General features: G+C 36.0%; 1 long non-coding RNA gene and 8 other non-coding genes across 9 annotated transcripts in view; all 9 read right to left on the bottom strand.

Annotated features, from left to right (window-relative positions):
* Positions 1-262: 262 nt before the first annotated feature.
* Positions 263-18344, bottom strand: part of Rian (RNA imprinted and accumulated in nucleus) — a 57772-nt gene continuing 39690 nt past the window's right edge. Inside the window, exons 10-21 of the long non-coding RNA NR_028261.1 lie at positions 16648-16717; positions 15228-16132; positions 12737-12825; positions 11822-11907; positions 10880-10966; positions 10041-10120; positions 7547-7693; positions 6045-6130; positions 5139-5191; positions 3858-3926; positions 2172-2256; positions 263-1233 (exon numbers count right to left, since the gene is read on the bottom strand). This is a non-coding gene — a long non-coding RNA (RNA imprinted and accumulated in nucleus). The remainder of the gene's footprint in view (positions 1234-2171; positions 2257-3857; positions 3927-5138; positions 5192-6044; positions 6131-7546; positions 7694-10040; positions 10121-10879; positions 10967-11821; positions 11908-12736; positions 12826-15227; positions 16133-16647; positions 16718-18344) is intronic.
* On the bottom strand, positions 4783-4854 carry LOC115488050. Its single transcript, XR_003950316.1, has one exon. It is a non-coding gene; the product is annotated as a small nucleolar RNA SNORD113/SNORD114 family (small nucleolar RNA).
* DQ267102 (snoRNA DQ267102) lies at positions 5564-5634 on the bottom strand. The gene has a single exon (NR_046306.1). It is a non-coding gene; the product is annotated as a snoRNA DQ267102 (small nucleolar RNA).
* AF357355 (snoRNA AF357355) lies at positions 7282-7352 on the bottom strand. The gene has a single exon (NR_028433.2). It is a non-coding gene; the product is annotated as a snoRNA AF357355 (small nucleolar RNA).
* LOC115488061 lies at positions 8094-8165 on the bottom strand. Its single transcript, XR_003950326.1, has one exon. It is a non-coding gene; the product is annotated as a small nucleolar RNA SNORD113/SNORD114 family (small nucleolar RNA).
* Positions 8875-8946, bottom strand: LOC115488053. Its single transcript, XR_003950319.1, has one exon. It is a non-coding gene; the product is annotated as a small nucleolar RNA SNORD113/SNORD114 family (small nucleolar RNA).
* DQ267101 (snoRNA DQ267101) lies at positions 10484-10555 on the bottom strand. The gene has a single exon (NR_046305.1). It is a non-coding gene; the product is annotated as a snoRNA DQ267101 (small nucleolar RNA).
* Positions 11241-11270, bottom strand: AF357359 (snoRNA AF357359). The gene has a single exon (NR_028434.1). It is a non-coding gene; the product is annotated as a snoRNA AF357359 (small nucleolar RNA).
* Positions 12292-12362, bottom strand: DQ267100 (snoRNA DQ267100). Its single transcript, NR_046304.1, has one exon. It is a non-coding gene; the product is annotated as a snoRNA DQ267100 (small nucleolar RNA).

Below are 18344 nucleotides of genomic sequence, written 5' to 3'. Positions count from 1 at the left end.
ATGGGCACCATGAAATTTTCTTAGCTAAACTATTGCCTTGTTTTATTTTGATAGTACGATCATTAGTGCTACCTCTCTTTGAAAATGTTATTAAATACTCACACATGCATACAACATGGGTCAGTCAAATCCATCCCCATCCCACACAGACATCCCTGTTAGATCTCAGGGTGATACAACGAGGCAAGTACCCACTCACCCATGGGTTCATTTATATTTTCCATTGATCCTTCTACTCACTTTCAATAATTGTACTTCACACTTTTTTTAGTCATAGAAGAAATACATTTATTAAAATGTACTTTTATACAATGTATTTGTGTTACAGTTTCCCCTCCCACATCCACCCCCACCCTCCCCAATTCCCCACCCACCCAAACACACACCCATTTATTCATTCATACATTAGAATAAACACAGTTATCTAAAATAAACAGTATAGAGAAGACAGAATAAAAACAAACAAAGCTGACAAGAGCCTAATATAGCTATCTCCTTAGAGGCTCTGCCGGAGCCTGACAAATGCAGAGGGGGGGGGGGGCTCACATCCAACCACTGGACTGAGCATAGGAATCATAATAATGGAGGACTTAGTGAAAGGCTGAAGGAGCTGAAGGGGTTTTCAACCCCATAGGAAGAACAACAATATCACCAACCAGACCCTCAGAGTTCCCAGACACTCAAACACAAACCAGGGAATACAAGCAAAGAATAGGAAAAAGAGAAGCAAAGAAAAATCATGAGAAACACATACTGACACTGAGACAGAGATATTTAGACCCAGCGAAAATTCAAAACACTAGAATCAGAAACGATAATATATACAGAAATTCTCTGTAGGGTGAAAAAGTACCCAGACAAAGAACTATGAGTCGAAAAACCTTGCAAAAAATTGCAACTGAGTTCATATTGTATTGGAAGTCTGAGCCATGGAGTCTGCTGTTAACGGTAGTTTCTATATCCAGTGTCACTCCATGGTAGAAAACAAGTTTTTCCTTTGAAAGAGTTTATCAACTGGAGAAAGCTTCTGGGTTATCAATATAGAATTGTGTCCAGTTGCCCTCTCAGTACTCAGATCGCATCAAGCTTAGACCTGTGCAGGTCCTGAGGGTGCTGCCTCAGTCTTTGTGAGCTCAGCAGTCCTCTTGTGTCTCGAAGGCCTTGTTTCCTCACTGTCTTCCATTCCAATTGGCTCTCACACTCCACCTCCTCTTCCACTGGGTTCCCTGAGCCCTGAAGGAAGGGATTTGATGGAGACATCTCAGTTAGGACTGAGTGTTCCAAGGTAAGAGGGGATAGATACTTTTAGAAATTGCCTATTCAGGCAAATGAGACATTACTAATCTAATCTCAATGAGACAAACACAGAGGCAGCCACCACCATCTTTGGCACATCGGTAAGTAAGGGAACAAAGTGAAAAGGAGGTTTGAAAATCTGATACAGTGCTCTCAGTGGACATGCCTCAATTTTCTCTATTGTTCAGAGGTATATTAGGTTTCCAAACCAAAATAAATACGGTATGTGTGCTGATTATGGTTATGATTGATTGATTAATCATTCATATATTCATATTCATAATTAGTACACCATGTACTGCCTTTTTAAATCACTGTCCAAAAAAACTAACATTCCTAGATATTATCTTTTTATTTCTTTGATTTTGTGATACTGAGGATAGAACCCAGCGCTTCACGGATCCAAGACAAGGGCTCTACCACTGAACTATCAACGGCCCTTTTCCCCAAGTTACCCTGAATTGGTTTCAATATTTTTAATTTAGCTTGATAGGTTGCTTTCCTTTGTGACATTTACATAATTGAATAATGCTTAACTGTTGAAATGTATACTTGTTCATTGATTCTTTTTCTAATTTTAATATATGAAATTGCAACAATAGAAGCGAAGCCCATGAATACCAAAATCAATAACACAATGCTTGTATCCTGTCACCAACGCAACACAGAACTATCAAGGGGACCCAAGTTCACTTTGACTTTTGTGTCCAAGACATCTGGCATTTTTTTGTATGTGTGTGTGTACAAATTATAGGTAGTGCTAGCTAGGTTGGTGACAACAAGCTTTTTTCTGGACACTATAAGCAGATCAAATATCTGTATGGAATATCCTTTTTAAATGACATTCAGAAAGTGAGACTGTAATTATTACTCACGGTTGTAGCTGTGACTCTAACAGCACAATCAATCCTGGAGCTTAGGCCGAGGTACGATCCACCCATTGATGTGAAGTTGGCCTTTCTGGAAGGCACAGAACAGACAAGAATAAACTGAGATGCGGTTCACCAGTCAATTTACCTACAAATTGTTTACTCAGATTTACTTTCTCTTCAGAGACAGAATAGGACAGAATATTTTAATAACTCAAAATAATAACATTGATCATTAAGACTATAAGCCTTGTCATGAGACAAGAGGAATATATTGTAAATACTAAGAAAAAAAACCTGACACTTCCAAAATATAGTAGGAATTACCTTCAATCTTATTTTGTTCTTTTAATAGAAGAATTCTTTCTTATCTGCATTTTATTCTTGTGAGCCCATTAATACTACGAGACAGGATATAATGGTGCTACTGTTCTCACATCTGTGTGGAGAACCATGTCTAAGGGTCAGGGTGGACTTCAGATATACAGAACTGTAAATACAGTGGTTGTCCATAACCCAAGATAGGTCTAGTTCCATTGATTTCTACATTTGTTAGTTAATAAATCTGAAATTTTCCTAATGACACTTAGGTGACAACGAATCAAGAAGAGTTAGGGACAAGATGCTTAAGTCATGCACAGTGTCTTTTACTACTTAGATGAGATCTCTTTGTTTTTCTTTGTGGTTCTCAATTGTGCAAGCTTTAATGAGCTTAGTGGTGGAAGGCCATGCTTATTTCTAATCAGTGTAGTTGGTTTTAATAGATTCTGCGTGATACTTTAAGCTTTTAAAACCTCCCAAATTAAGTCAGGGGATTTGAGCATTCTAACATGAGTCTCTGTGTTCTGGGGAGTCATAATGTGAATATCACAACGAAAGCGTCTATGCTGACAGTACCAAGAAGGAGACTTGTATTATAGCCAATTATTCTCTCATTCCCCCTTCTATTTTATTAGTCACATGGGCAGGAGCAAAATTCTCTTAGGTTTGTTGACTTGACAAGGCAATAATAAATGCTTAAGCCCTGAACAAGACAAGGACTTGCCATTATTTTTGGTAAATGCATTGTCCTTAGCTAGTAGTATCATTAAGAAATTCATTTCTCTTGTTATTGTTTGCTTAACTTTTATTGTAATTTGTACTTATTTATTTCTAAATGCACATGGTTTCCTGGATTATTACTGTGTCTCAGTTGGCAAGAGTCTCATGCTCAACACTGCTGACCGGCTTTGTTCTAATGTACACATTACATAATTTTCACACTTTCACAATCGGAAAGGTAACATGCTTGTTTGAGCACACCTCGGAGGAAAGCACAGGAGATGCCTGTAAGGGATGGGACTCAGACTTCCGGACCTGTTCTCCTGCTCCACTGCTCACCTCCAACAAGATGTCACCACTGATCCAACCTCCGCCTCTGGTTTCTCCGATAAACTTTCATTATTATTGTTTATTAGCTGATTATTATTAATCATGAAAAACATCTTTAATTATAATTTACATAAATATTTTAGCTCCTTTGCCTAAGGTTATTATGTCTGCTTAAATTAAACTTAATTTCAATAATATTAATTAGTCAACCAAGCATTTCATGGCCACAGCATACTTCTCCCTAGACCAATGGTCTTTAAATTCTAGGAAATGCCTTTATAAAAACAGAAGAAAGAATTCAAACCAAGAACTTCGACTTACGTTGGTGACTATGCACCTGACACATATGAGGGACCTTGAACCTGGTGACCAGTGAGGAAGGCATCTGTTCTGAGGGTACAAAAGAAAACAGGGTGTGAAGGGGCTCTAATATACACACAATCTTTTATTTCATTGTTCAACAAAGGACAACTCACTAAGAACTCAGTGGTAAATTTGGAAGATTTAGTGTCATGGACATTTTCTTTAATCTTATTCAGGTATGACATATATACAGACATACATACACATATACATACATACATATATACTTATATTTTTAATTTTTGCACTATATTATATTATACTTATATAATATTAATTTTAATTATATATAATTTTAATTTTCTAGCTTTGCGTTTTGTGGGTTGTCTATGTCTGCATTTGTATCTGTGTATGAGTGAGCTTCAGGTGCTTATCTTCCTCTCTTTTTTTCTGTTGGCTGATTTGGCTCTATTTTGGTTTGTCTGTTTTGGTATTGTTTGAGTCTTTGTTTTCTAAAGAGACAGAGCAAGAAGGGGAAACGCTAGATGAGTGTGAAGGAGGACTTGGGGGGAGATGAAGGAGAAGAAACCTTGATCAGGCTATACCTTGTGAAAAAAGTAAAATTTTAAAAATAAAGGATCCAAGGTCAACAAAGGTGAGTGGTTTGTGATCTAAATGTGTTACACAACTGTTCATTTTTTAAAATAAAATATATTGTCATGGCTTACAGTTCCACTAAGATTACTGATTATAATTTTAATAAAATGGGGCATTCTTACTTCCCATAGGTCGACTGTGTTTGGTATATGTAGTGTATATACTCTTTCTGTATATTAGGATTGTAAAATTCTCTCCAATTTCTTAGTATTTTATTAAACTGTAAAAGTTGACTACACCTATCAACTGTCACTAAGGTGATCAGTATATTTAGGTGTTTTATAATGTGGACCTCGGACTCGCAGACCTGTGACCATGATGCATAACTCATCTGGCACCAGTGATCATCACAAATACATCAGCCCTTCTCTTCTGTATTTATTTCTTGATGTGAATTGAGCAACTGATCAATTGTGATACTGAAATAATTGTGAATCACAAAAAAATAAAACAAGATTTTTAGTTTAATTTGGGGAGCGACAGGTCATTAGCCCTGTGGCATATTTCTTTCCTTACACATTATTAATTTGACACGCAGATGCTATATTTATGATCTGGGCAAGCTATTTCTTCCAGAAGAGAGGAAAACTTTCAACAATACTATAAACAGACAAACAAACAAAACAACAAGATTATACTCACTCTGCTTACCCGAAGAAAACAGAATATAGAAAATCAGCTGCAGAAAATCCATTCTGAGAGTTTAAAGTAGAACAGAATATAAAAATATTGGCATTCAGTTAATTTATTCACACATTTTAATACTTGAAATTACCCCTCTGCTCATCACCCACCTAAATATATAATAACCTATACTATTTCATGGCTCTGACCCTACCAAAAGCATTGTCTCCAATTTGAGCTCACGGGGCATGGCATCGCAGGCATCAAGTGTGAAAGAGCTATTGTTTGGTAGGTAGTTTTAGTATTCTTGTTATGTAATTTATGTCTTGATTAGAAAATGACTTTCAAATTTATTTTTATTGATATTTTATCTAATTCTAGAAATAAATTAGTTTTAGCATTTGGCACAGAGATGATCGGCATATTCTAGATATTTTAAGATGTGGACCTCAGACTCCCAGACCTGTGATCATGATCCCCGACTCATACGGCACCAGAGGTCATCATAGATCCAACATCAGCCTCCTCTCCTCTATTAATGTCTGCATCTTTGTTAAGCAGTGATCACTACTGCTATGGAAATGATTAGGAATCACAAAGATTTAAGAATAAGGCCCTTAAAAATACGTATTCAAGATATTATTCAAGATATTGCCATGCTGAGTATAGATTTTGTTACTCTCTTATTTTTGGATGGGGTATTAACTCAGTATATTTATAAAATGAAAAGCTTTATCAAAATACTTTTCACTGGAAAATAACTAACTCTTAATTTGACAAAAAAAACTGTTAAACACTATCTTAAGTCACATGGCATATTAGTCATTGGCAATGGCTTCTCATCTCAAATGATAAGCCGGCTTTATCAACACAGTGTGAGCATTTCTGAGCACCCCAAATCAACACAAGGTTGACTATACTCACGCTGTGTGTACATTATGAACCCGAAGTGCTGATAACAGAGTGCAGGAGCAATGGAGAAAGTGCCAATCCCATTGAGGGCATCCATCCTGAGAGTACAAAGCAGATGAGATTATAGAGACTGAAATTGTGTTTACTCATCCATGAGTTCTGTCTGTGTATTTAGCGTCTTTTTCTCTAGCTCTCAGCTAAGTCTGCTTTATACTTGTACATGTCTGGACAAAATATTTGGCCATGGTTCTCTTACACAATGAGCATTATTGTTTATATGGCATCCTGAATAATGCTATCAAATAAATGTGACTTTGGTTTGGTATATATTGCGATGACTCTTGCTGCGGAATTAGTCCTTAATTAGTAGAGGGGGAAGATCATACAAGTCTGCTGCCACGGTCATGTGCATGGTCATAAGCTACATGCTATGCTGCGGACTCAGAATTCTACAAACACTGGTCATTATAAATCAAAAATCAACCGCCCTCTATTAATTAATAAATGTTTATCAAGCAATATATTTCCAGCATTATTGAAATAATTATGATTCACAAAAATCCAAGAACAAAATTCTTAGGGAACTTCACACCTTTATAGAATCTTTTGTCTTCTTCAGCATCTCATATACATTCTTAAATTTGGTAAAATATTGTTAAAAATTTTATTTCACACAGATGCCATGGTTACTATTTGAACCAGGTTGATCTTCCAGATTACCAACCAGGGTTTTATCAATAAATTAAACTGTCTTTAGCTGTAACTCAAATGAGAATTGAATATCGGCTATATTTGGAAGATTTGGAATGCAGGGCAGAAAACTCCCGAGCAGCAACACATGAATTAGGCTGATAATACATTCTGAGAGAACATATCAGAAGAGGCTATAAAAGTATGGATGTTCTGTTTCCTGATCCAGTGCTTTTTCCCTGTTTACTTTTTTTTATTTTTTCACTCATATAAGTATACTATACACTATTATATATCATTTTTGAGAAAACACGTAACTAGTCTCTAACCATGGCAAAATTATTGCCATTGATTTTACTTGATGTGTCATCCAATGTCAGCAAGTATGAATGTGTGACTCTGTTTGGTTTACATTAGTAGGACTCTTGCTGTAGAAGGATGTCTTGACTGGAAGAAACTATTTACTGTGTTTATACCATGAGCCAATTTACTTGTAAAAATAGGTTGTTCCTAACATCTGTCCCTAAGGTCATGAGGATATATTAGATCTTTCATGATGTGAATCTCAGACTTCCAGACATGTACTCATGATCCACAACTCATACGCCACCCTTTGTCATCACAGATCCAACATCAGACCCCTCTATCTCTTTTAATATCTATATCGTTATCAAGTGATCATGCATCACAAAAACATCTAAGGAAAACATCACTGAGTATATGACCAACAGCCACGGGCTCTTTTATCCTATAGTAATGGTTTAATTATATGTTGCCTACATGGCAAAAATCTCGTTAAACATCTGAGGCAGAGGCTTACTTACCACTTGGACAAGGTGGTAATTCAACAGTAGTGTGCGTGCCCACAACCAAGGTGTACGCAACGATGTATATCTTATGACTACAACCACCAGAGCAGGAATCTCACAACCGAGGAAGGGTGTATATACATCAGCTTAGGGGTATCCATTCTAAATACAAAGCAGAAGAGAAAATAAAAAGACTGATATTCACTTTGTGCCTACTGTAAATAACCCCACTCTTTATTACTCCTCTCTGGATACAATATGCTACAGTGTGCTCTTTTTAAAAAGAAAGCATGGCACTGACCCTACCAAGACCATTGCCTATAGTCTTTTGGATGTAGTATGAAATTCTCATATATCAAATTCAAATGAATTACTGTTTGTAATGTAAGTATAGTAAATGTATACATTTACTATACTTGATTAAAACATAAATTCCAATTTTTATATTTTTTTCTAATTTATCTAAATATAATTTATTAGTAGTCACTAATACTTTTTATTATAAAAGTAAACTACTCAGCTTGTCACTAGAATGATGGGTATATATTCAGTATTTAAGGATGTGAATATCAGCTTCCCAGACTTATAGTCACAATCCACTATGCATGCAGCACTAGCGGCCATCATTAATCCACGATCATCTTCCGCTCTGCTCTTGACTTATGAGACATTAACTATGAGTACAACTGAGATAATTATAACTCACAAAGATCTAGGGACAAGATCCTTAAGTATATGCCAGTGTTCCCAGATACCTTTTGCCATTATTAGTGCCCCTTTTATTACACATTATAAATAAAACAAAAACACAAAAAAACCTCTAAACATTGTGTTTGACCCACTTTCGGTAATAACCATATGGCAAAGGCTGTCCTCTCAAATGATTATTGCTTTTCATCAATGTATACACAGTCAGTGAAAAAACCATGAGCCAACCCAGATCCATTGACTCAAAGAGCAAAATGGAGCTTATATCCAAGTGAGAATCAACTTAGGGCAAGTCCAGGACTGGAGGTCCCTTCGCTCATCCATGCTCTCTGTTTGCTTGTCTTAATACCCTCTTTCTTATTGCTTATCTACATATGCACTCTAATACTATGTTCTTATTGAGAAAACAAATGGCCATTATTCTAACCTACAAGGAACAGTGCCAATAAATTTAATTCATGTGACATCCTCAGCTATCACATCTCAAAAAGTATTACGTTTGGTGTATATTTTAACAATCTTGGGCAAGTAAGTGCTGAATAGAACATGAATTAGGGATTTATTTTATTGATATTTTATCTAACTGTAGCTTATTCCTAATAATTGACATGAGTTCATACTAAGAGTTTAAAGATATAGACTTCAGACTTCCAGACCTGTACCCATCATCCACAAATCGTGTGCTACCAGAGGTCAAGACTAACCCTCAGGACTCCAATTCCTATCAACTTCCCAATGATTATTGAGATGATTATGAATCACAAAAATCAAAGAAAAAGATTCTTCAGTATATATTAGACCTGAATGTAATTTTTTCTCCTATTGATCATATCTTATATTATAAATTTTTATTTAGCAAAATTTTGTGAAATATTGTATTTACATACATGTCATATTAACCAATGGGTCATAACTAGGGTTTCAACAATACAGTACCCAATCTTTAGATGCAATGTCAAGAAAGACATGCACACTGAATACACTTGTAAGGAATCAGATTGTGAAGGTGATGACCATAGCTTACCTTGGGGTATCCATTCTGAGAGCAAAAGCAGAAGAAATTATTAAAGAAAACCCATGACACTCTGTCTACAGACCATTGCATTCACAGCCCTGTGCTTTTTGTCACTCATCTAAGTGTATGGCATACTATAATGAATATTTTATGAGAAAAGAAATGGCTATGGCTATGAACCTACCAAGTAACACATTACATGGCAAGCTCAATTAACCACTGTTTATTAACTACTGAGTTTGGTATGTAATTTTAGTACACTTTCTATAGAATGATATCTTACTTAGAAAATTACTTGACAATTAAAATTTAAGATGTTCAATTAAATAAAAAATAGTGTTGTTTCCCATAAGCCTTTCCCATTTTTGTCTAAGAATATGGGTACAAACTATATTCATAATATGGACCTCAGACTCCTACACACAGTGTGTCTTCAGTGACCCAACCTCAGCTCTATCCTTCTCTATTGATTTATCAATGGTTTTTTTTTTTTTTTGAGCAATTAATCTCACTAGTGCCTCTAAGATGATAATAAATGACACAATCTAAGGACAAGATCGTTGCGTGTACTCTGAAGGTCCTCAGGATCTTTTGCCATGATTAGAATCTTTTCTGTTATACATTCCTCTTCTGGAAATACTCATAAACATTCTGTTTCATCTAACTGCCATTTAACACTTTAAGCGGGATGCTCTTCCCAGATAATAACTGGACTTTCTTTTCTCAGTATATGCACAGCCATTAAAAAGCAACATGAAGCAACAAAAGAACGTTGGCTATACTCACCTGGTATCTATAAGAACAGAGCTGACCGTGACATTTATGAATAAGAGAGAATATCTAAATGAACTTGGGGGGAATCCATCCTGAGAATGTAAAGCAGAAGAGATAATAAAAAAGATTTTTAATCTGTTCACACATCCATGACTGCTACCTGCTTGTCTTGCTACTTTCTCCTTGACTATTATCCAAAATGTAGATCACACTAATATGTGTGCTTCTTGAGAAAAAAGGCAGCTCTACATCTGACCATGAACATTGTCTTTAATTATGGTTCATACGGTATCCTCAGTCATGCCTTGGGATATATCCTTAAAACTTTTCCTAAGAAGTAACATCTTAAGTGGAGTATATGCTACAAATTTATATCTATGTTTTAAACTAATTATATAAATAGACTAGCACTCATAACGGTAACAGTGCTTGGGGGATGATGTCCTATTGAGATGTGGAACTCAGACTCCCAGATCTGTAGTCATGATCCATGAATCATACGGCTACCGCTGGTCATCATTGATCCAACATGCACCCTCCTCTTTTCTATTAATTTGTATGTGGTTTTTTTTTTTGAGTAATTAAAGACACTATGCAGATAATTATGACTCACAAATCTCAAACAGCAAGATCCTTGAGTGAGACTTAGATCTCTAAAGGACCTTTTGTCAAACTGAGTATTTATTTATATGCACTAAATTTGGCAAAATTAATTTGTTGTTAAATTTGGGAAAATTAACAATGTACTACACACAATAGCCATGTTTATCATTTTCTCAAGATTTCTCTTCTAGCTTATAGGGCCATCTGTAAGTACCATAAACAATGGCACACACGCTGATGATACTCACACAGTGTCAATCCACGGACATAAAGGCTAGATCATGAGGTCCACTTTCAAGGGAGACTCTACGAAGCCGACTTGCAGGATATCCATTCTTGAAGTATAGACAGAAGAGGTTATAAAGAGATTGATGTTCCGTTCGCTTATCTATGTATTCTGCCTGCTTCTGCTCATTTCATCTTATCCCTCACCTCCATGGTCATTACTCTGTCACACTTTCTTCTTACATATATACATATATACATATATGTAGTCTTCTTTGTGAGCTGCCTTTTGATTAAATGACTTCCTAGTCAATTTTTATTTACATTTACTGACTTATAAAAGAAGACTACTTCTTATAGCTGTCACTGGATACTTTATGATGTTGATCTCAGAATTAAATTTGTCGTCATGATTCATGACTCTAAGAATGCTCACAGACATTCATCATTGATCCAACATCAGTCCTCCTCTTCCCTACTAATCTATGTAAAATTATTGAGCAATGGATGACTAGGACCATTGCGAAAATCTCCACTGGAGACAAGCCCTAACTATAAGATCCGTGAGTGCAGTTAAACCTCTACGGGATCTTCTGCACTGATGCCTATCTCTATTGTTGCACAATCTTAATTTGGTAAAATTTTATTAAACATTGTGCTTCATATACATCTTATATGCCTATGGCTACATCTGCTCTTCAGAGATAATAATGTATTTAAAATAATTATTTATTTTAGGAACAGGAGTACACTGCTGCTGTCATCAGACACACCAGAAGAGTGCATCAGAGCCCTTACAGATGGTTGTGAGCCACCATGGGGTTGCTGGGAATTGAACTCAGGACATCAGGGAGAACAGTCAGTGCTCTCAACCTCTGAGCCATCTCACCAGCCCCAGAAATATTTTCTACCCTGTTTTTATGCAAGCAAAAGAATTCCAACACAAGAACACAGACTATACTCACACTATCTGAATCCTGCAGACACAAACAGGGAATCTCAAACCTCAAGACTAATGAAGAAGGTGGGACTCATCCTGCAGGCATACATTCTGAGAGCAAAAAGCAGAAAAATTATAAAAAGGTTAAGATTCTGTTTAGGTAACTGCATTCCGTCTGCTTCTCTGGGTCATTCTCCACCATATCCCTCATGAGGTCTTCATTATTCTATTACTATCTCTGCATTACAGATCAAATGGGCATGGCTCTGAGGTGAGCAAGAACTTTGCTAACAATTTTAGATCACTCATGGGGAACCCCCAGTTATCATATCTGAATGAAACACTATTTAGTCTATGTGCTTAACATTATTGCTATGGAATTATGTCTTATTAGAAATGATTTCCAAATGTATCACCATTTTATCTACATGTAAATGTAGACTACTCCTAACATCTGTCACTAAGATCATAGGATGCTCTACATATATTACGATGTGAACCTCAGACTCTCAGACGCATAGTCATAATACACGACTCATACAGCACCCACAGTCATCATTGATCCAACATCAGTCTCTGCTTCTCTACTCACGTAGGCATCTTTAGTGTGCAAACGATTACAAGTACTACTGGGATCATTGTGATTCACAAAAAAAAAAAACAAAAACAAAAACAAAAAAACCACCAAAAAAACACCAAAAAACTAAAGACAAGAGATTCCAGTAAACTTCAGAGTTCCTCAGTTTCTTTTTGAGTTATGAAGCAGTTTTCAATACATATCCTTAATTTGAAACAACTTCATTAAACCTTGTGCGTCAAACACATGCCATACGCAGCCTTTACTTGACTGTTCTTCCTAAAACAGATAGTGCCCTTATCAATACAGTAAATGGCCTTTAAATGCAACATGAAGCGACAGCAGAATATGGACTGTACTTACACTGTGTCTATATTACAATCTGAAGCAGCTTATTAGGGGGCTCCTGATCCAGCTAGGCTGTGTAAATCATCTTGGTGGAAGAATGCATTCTGAGAGTTCAAAACAGAAGAGATCAACAAAAGAAAATTGGTATTTTGTTCCTTTGTTCAGATGATCTGTGTACTTGCCTCGCACCTCTTCTCAAACATCTGTATGTGTGACACTACTATATGTTCTATTATGATGTAAAACACTAGACATATAGCTCTGAACCATACTAAGAAGGTTCTTACAGTTTTCTTTCCTGTCTACTCCTCAGTCATCCTGTTTTCATAAATTACTGTATTTTTTAATATAATGATGGTATAACTAATTTTAATAACTCATGTGGAATTATTTTCTCAAATATTTATTTTATTTTTATCTATTTAATGATTTTTTTAATCTGCATTTTGTATTTGTGACACATGTATGTGGTAAAGAGACCAGATGATGGTACCAGATACATAAGAACTAGAGTTACAGGCTGTCACATGGGCGATTCAGCCCACTGTGGGTCTTCTACAAGAACAGTAAGTTCTTTTATCCACTGAGCTATCTGTCTCTCTAGTCTCTGGAGTAGTTTGGTGTTAGAAAGTGACTTACAAACTTACTTCTGTTAATGTTCTTGTCTAATTATAAAGGAAGACTATTCCTAGACTCTGCCACTAGTATCAGGGTTATGGATGAGATAGTGTAAGATATGGACCTTTGATATCCAGACCACGAGTCATCATCCACCCACAGTAATCATTAATTTCTCAATGCACAGATACATTTCAGTGTACATCCATTAATGACATAAAAATTGATCCTTATATTCTGAACACATGAACTTTGAAACCAGAAAAGCATTACCAACACTCCATTTTTGGGTATATTTTCGAATATTTGGATATATTTTGGGATGCACCTAAAGAAATAAGTGCTTGCTAGGATCTGGTGTGCGTTAAATACTCTTTGGAGCTATAAAAAACAAGCTATGAAAGTTATGAAGAACGAGAAACATTCCTCTGTGATCTCTGCTTCAGTAAAGGCCTCCATATTTATCCCCTGGTTTCTTCCCGAACTTTATTTGATAATGGACAGGCTCTAAGATTCCCAACTTACAGTTCAACATGGTACCAATCACATCAATAGATACTCTTAAGTGCAGTTATTTTGTGCATATTTCTAGAATTTGTCATGTATTTATTTTCCAGTCAACAAATAAAAATACTGGATTTACTTTGGGGTTATTTCATCAATGACTCCTTCAGCAGACTTCAGGTATGGAATATAGTAAAATTAATCAACACAAACATTCATCTGGCATCTATAACCAGAATGCCAAGCATGAACCACAGGCTTTAAGATGTAAGAGCAGCCCAGGAGTCATGGTCCTTGATTCATATGCGACAGGGGTTATCATTTATCCAACATAAGCCCTACAAATTTTCATTAATCTTTATATTTATTTATTGAGATCCTTATTGTTTTATACTAATTAGATAAACATGACTTATAAAAGCTTTTAATTGATATTCTTAAATATGCTTTAGAGCTATCTAAAGGATCTTTGCTTATTTCGTGTGTCATCATATCTATCCTAATTTTATGAATATTAATAAAATCTGTCACATGCTACATCTGTCATTAAACATGGGTGTCATCCTTGAGTTATTAGGGATTCATTTGTCAATAAGGAGAAGTGTTCATAGTAAGAAAAGAACATGAACTGCATTTACACAGCCTAATGTGCTCTAAAGACCCAAGGCTAGTCAGAGGTGTCAGGACTAGGTAGGAAAGGGAAGACAGCTTGAGATATCACATACAGATGTAAACAAAACAGACTAGGCACATAATTATATTCGTTCCAATGATAATTATGTTGTTTTGTGTTTTTTTCCACAAACATAATGCATGGTACTCTTTTCTGGGGAAGGGAAGATAACTATAAGAACTGCTCTGCCAATATAAGAAATCGATCACTGGACAAAGATCTCGTCTACATATTCAAAATGCACTTAGAAATTTGGATGTGTGTATTGTTCATAATTTGAGATTGCAATGTGCTATTGTTTGTTATATTTTAGCTACCTTATAAAAATAAAATGAAAACTCATGAATATAAAGATCAAGATAACATATTAAACCACTTCTGATATCTAGCTCACAGCTGTAGCTGTACCTGTGTTCTGGTGTGGACCTGAGACTCTCAGACCTATAGTTGTGATGGATTGCCTAACTATTCATCTCACTTGTAAAGTCTTCCTCACAAATTCCTATCCTCGTTTGTTGAATAACTAACAGATCTTGTGCCACCCTGCCTCTCTGTCTTAATTTTGGCTATTCTTAACCCAGTGTTTGTGGTCATGTTGCGTTGAGCACACAGTCTGAATAGGGCTGAAAGGAGCCTATGCATGGCTTTACCACAGCAGGGGTGTCTTATCAAAGAAACTCAAATGAAGAGCAGATCTTTGGCTTCACTTACTTCAGCTGCCGAGCTCCATCCACATGGTGAGAGTGCAACCACGGACCAGCAGGCAAGACATCATGTGCCAGCACCCATCCAGGGAGGGCACAACAGCAAAGATAATAAAAAGGTTGATATTTGTCCATTTAGTTTTACATTTCTCCTTTCATTTAAGAGACAAATTGTCATGATAGTTTTCATTAAAAAAAAATTCAAGTTAAAAAAAAAGAAAAGAAAAAAATTGATAATTTTAAAAATTAAGGCCTTGACCATCATGAAGACTTCAGCCATGAATCTTACTATATAAATTACCTTTGATAAAGGTTATATAAACCTTTGTGTAAGTCATTCTGAATAGATTTTTCAGTGTGTGCGTAAATATCATTGATGGCCAAATATTTATGTTCAGGATTGATCAATGCCTTAAATCCTTTCCGTGCATGGAGATTTGTATCTTGATTCTGTGATCTACTATGAAATGGTGAGAGTGCATGGCTAATATCTACTGTATGCACATGCCTGACATGCAACCCCTGCATGAGAGGGTCACATGAGGCATCTTCTGCTATGGACCTCAGACCTCTAGTGACGTAGTCATCGTCCGTGACTTATAATCCCGAAACCTCGTCATCATTGGCCCGTGTTACACCTCTTCTCATCCAATTATACAAGCATGTTTGATGATTGACACAACTATTCGTCACTAATTAAAATGACAACTAATGGTTGCATTTTGTTTCTCAGAATGACTGGCATTCTTGTCTCAATACATGGTATACTCTATAATAAGGTAGAGCATACCATTGAGTAAAACAAGACAGAATAATTTGGAGTCTTACTCACACAGGACTTGTGAGCACAGAGGGTAGGTATTGAGTGTGTGAGCACGGACCCATGTTTAAATCAGACTGGAGCCATTGGTTCTGTGGGATGAATAGAGAGGATAACTACCTTTGAGAACTCACAAGAATAAGTTTTGCATAACAATTAATGTGATATCATATGAACCTATGATAATCGCTATGAATTTTCTATTATCAAAGTAAGTCTTTGGATCTCCTTAATTTCAGTGTGTGGCGCCTTTGCTTCCAAGTTCATAATAAAGCTTCAAAAATCAACAATGTTAACATTGAACTACCCTAATCAATATTGACAGTTGCTTATAGTCCCTATATTTAATGACCCATTTAATGATCTCAGAAGGAGAGATAAAACATGCTCAATTCGTATGGTATTTAAGGACTAAAAGTGTAAGTTATGTAAACAACTTTGCTATCAATGTGCTCTATACATTGATAGTTGGCCAACCCCTTTTTCATTTATTTGTATATTTACTTACATACTAACTGAACAATATAACCACAACAAATCAAGTTCATCCACTCAAAATTAAGTCACAAATTTATCTTATTATTAGAAATTTCAAAAATCCACGAACCTCAGTCTGGGTGTCCCGTGTCCACAATAGAAAACATTAGAACCTATACATCAGCAATTGTGAGTCCATTCTGGGGGGGAAAACACAGGTTATGAGAATGAATGCACTTTCTATATAGTCATATAAGTCTTACTAAATCCACTGAGACTTTAGCATGAGCTTGTATATTGGACAGAACTCTAAAGTCTTAGCATGACAGTGGAAGATAAATCAACTGTCACTTAAAAATTATTTATGTCATGAATGTTGCATTACTTCACAATAAAATCTTTGCAAATTTTCCATAAGTATGAAAATGTCTGCATGTGTGTGTGTGGGGGGGGGGGTCAGATGTCAACTTCATGTGTTTCTCAGGAGATGTGATCTTTCATTGGCCTGCAGCTTGTCTCTTAAGCTCAGCTGACTGACCACCAAGTCCCAAGGACCCACCTGTGTCTTCTCACCCAGAACTGAGTGTGTAGATCTCACAGGGCCGGTGAAAACAGAATGGAGCTGTCTGGTTGCATATGGGATGGTTTGTTCCTACAACTGGAAGGTTGTCTAAGTAAATAGATGCAGTCACCATTGCAAAAGGCCTGCCTTTTCTGGAGTCATGGTGTAGTGGATTGAATTAACTATCTACTTGTCTCACAAGAAAAGGTCCTCAATGGACTGCACTCTGTCTTCATTAATTGAAATAATAATAATAATAATAATAATAATAATAATAATATGCTTTTTCTATATTTATGATAGTGCCATTACTGCTGTCCATGCACAGATATTGTACGATATTAATAACAGATTATATCATACATATAAAAGCTAATGGATTATATTACTAAGTATGTTTTAGAGCTGTCTAAGGGGACATTGGTGATTCAGTGTGTCATCAGATCAATTTTCATCTTAAAGTTATTAATGAAGCATGCCCTGAACAAACTGTATCTGTCATTAATTATGGGTGTAATTCTTAAGTATGGCAGAATCTGTAAGAACCCGAGAACATGAACTATACTTAGAGAGCCTACTGTGCACCCAAGACCATAGGCTAGCCATAGACTCCATGATCGAAATGGATAGGTAATGCAGCTTGAAAAGATACAGAGATGAAAAGGAGAAACGATTATAAACATAATTATGTTCTATGCAATTATGATCCTTGTAGTAGTTCATTTTTTTATTTTACCCCTCGAGTTACATGAAGCTGTGATACATTCTTCTCTAGAAAATAAACAGGAGACCAGGTTCTTAACCAAACGAGAATTTTGTCCGCCATTTAAAACAGCACACAAAATTCTCAGCTAAGGGTTTCTAACTCTGGCCATTTATTACTAATGAATTTCTAAACTTTGATATTCATACTGTTAGTAGTACTACTTGGTGTTATTTAAATAATTAGAGAATGCTTTGACCTCTTTCATTTAGTTTAATCTAAGTCCGGGTAGAATGAAAACAGATGAACCTAAGGATTTTAACACACTAATTTACATCCAATATCTATATCACAGCTCCACACTACACGTGTTTGGGTGTGGACCTCTGACGACCAGACCTGTAGCTATGATCCCGATTCATACATCATCACTGGCCATCATTGACTCAACACTGTCCTTCAACTTCTCTCACACTTTCCCCTTTTATTAACAACTATATGGATCAATTAGAATATTTACATAACTCTTCATCACAGATCCTTGCACAAGATCTTGGTGTAT

Source organism: Mus musculus, chromosome 12, assembly GCF_000001635.26.
Source record: "Mus musculus strain C57BL/6J chromosome 12, GRCm38.p6 C57BL/6J".
NCBI classification, from domain to species: Eukaryota; Metazoa; Chordata; class Mammalia; order Rodentia; family Muridae; genus Mus; species Mus musculus.
This window is presented reverse-complemented; position numbering and strand designations above follow the sequence as displayed.